Source organism: Leptonychotes weddellii, chromosome 9 (assembly GCF_054177405.1).
Source record: "Leptonychotes weddellii isolate Sample4059 chromosome 9, ASM5417740v2, whole genome shotgun sequence".
NCBI classification, from domain to species: domain Eukaryota; kingdom Metazoa; phylum Chordata; class Mammalia; order Carnivora; family Phocidae; genus Leptonychotes; species Leptonychotes weddellii.
Window position 1 is genome coordinate 37,292,668 of NC_138377.1, and position 2,359 is coordinate 37,295,026.

Here is a 2,359-nt window from a genome sequence, read left to right on the forward strand (position 1 = left end):
AGTCGGCCCGAGGAACAGAGGATTGTGGGAAAAGGGGGGGAATTGAGCGTGGTGGGCGGTGCGCGTGTACAGCAGCGAAGGAGGTGGGGTAAGGGGAGGGTAGCCGGGCTTCCTTCCTTTTCAGTTTCTGTCAATCTCTGTGTGGCTGAGCCACTCACAGGTAATCGACTTGTTTGAGGAGGGGCTCCATTCCATTTCCTAGAAATTATTATTTACCTTTTATATTATTCCCTTCTTTCGCTACTTTATTCTTTCTTAAAGCAAAACGGAGAGATGTTCTTACACTCCTACAAAGACCAGAGAAAGTGATAGGGGAGAGGTCTCCCTTCACCCTGGGAGTCCTGGTTCCGACCCAGTATCTTGAGGGCATCCCCTCCCTTTCTCACAAGAAGGAAGGAAGTTTCACTCTAAAGTGCACGTGTGCGCTCAGGTCGGAATTTTACAGAAGCATTAGTACCTTTTCTATGAGTATAACTCTATTTAGTAGAATTAAGGATAAGACTGATTATTTACTGAGTTCTAATATGTCCCAAGTACTGTGTTGAACACTACTGATAAAAACGGTGAAGGAGATAATCCTATCCCTCATGGAGTTTACATTCAATGAGAGGAAATGAACCAAAAAAAAAAAAAGTAAATAGGCAAAATAGTTGCACCTTGTAGTTAAAGGGAGAAGAGACAACAGAGGTTTGAACTTTAGGCCTGGTACTTAGGGAATGACTTTCTGATTGGCTAATATTTAAACTGATTGTTATAGGAATATAAGCTTGTTATAGGAACTGTCAGGTCAGTCTGACCTGTCACGGTGATTAAGGGGTTGAGGTGACAGGAGGTGAAATCAGAGAAGACATGAGACCGGATCTAGTGGTTTGGATTTTAATCTGGTTGTAAATGGAAGGCCATCAGCATCTTTTTTTAACTGTTAAATACTTCAGTGTATATTTCCCCCCAAACAAGAACATTCTACATATTCACAATACAATTATGAAAATTAGAAAATTAACAATACTATTTTCTAATCTACACACTTTATTTAGATTTTGGCAATTCTCTCAGTTCCTTTCATAGCAAAAGAAAATCCAAGATCGCCCGTTGCATTCAGTTGTCATGACTCTAGCCTCCTTTAAGCTGGAAAATAGTTGCTTAATATTAGGTTTCATGGCATTAACATTTTTGAAGACTACAAACCATTTATTTTATGGGATATCCCTCAATTTAGGTTTGTACGATATTTTCTCATGATAGGATCCAGGTGATACATTTTTGGCAGGAATGCCACAAAAGTAACCTTGCATTCATATTAGAGCATTAATATTAGGAGGCACATGATGCCAATTTGTTCCATTACTGATGATGTTAACTTTGATCACTTGCTTAAGATTTATCCACCATAAAGTTTCTATTTTGCCCTTTGTAATTAATAAATATCTTGTGAAGAAATACTTTTGACACTATCCTTGTAAATATCCTGCTTCTCCTCAATCTTTCACCCACTGATTATAGTATCTGATGATTCATATTTGAATGGATTGTTGTTATGATGCTTGCTAAATGGCGATTTTCTAATTCCATCATTCCTTCCACATATATTATTGCCTTTCTACTGTCAGGTCATCAGCAGTTTTTTAAGCAGGGGAATTATATGATCTAATTTATGTTATTAAGTGATCTCTCTTGCTTCAGTGTGAAGACTGATAGATAAGGGAAAGTAGAAGCATGGAGACTAGTTGGAAAGCTATCGTAGTCCTGTGGGCAAGAAGTAACAAGAATGATTTGGACTAGACAGTGGCGGTGGAAGTGGAAATGTGCAGATGGATTTTAGATATGTAGGGCTTGCTGAAATATTGGATGTAGAAAAAAAGGGAGAATGAGGAATTTCAGTTGCTTCTCCCGCTAATGAAGCATTATAATGAATGGTTAGTTTTTATACTTGAACAAATGGATAAAAGATTTGAATTTATTTGGAAGGCAAGCCATTGAATTTACCTAACCCTCATTGAAATATTCTAGTTGCAATTTTTTCATGAGGAATTTTAACGAGAGTATTTTGACCAGGGTAGGCCAATAAAGTGCTGAAGAAAGCTTGAAGGTAAAATAAATACTCCAGACTTGGTTAGGGGTTCAGTTAAACTTTTAACTAACTTCACTATTTGTGTATGATAAATGTGATTTGAGTGCCCAGTGACTACTATATATTCATTAATTAAGAATCTGGAGCTCTCATGGATTGGAAGAACAAATATTGTGAAGATGTCAATGCTACCTAGAGCAATCTACACATTCAATGCAATCCCCATCAAAATACCATCCACTTTTTTCAAAGAAATGGAACAAATCATCCTAAAATTTGTATGGAACC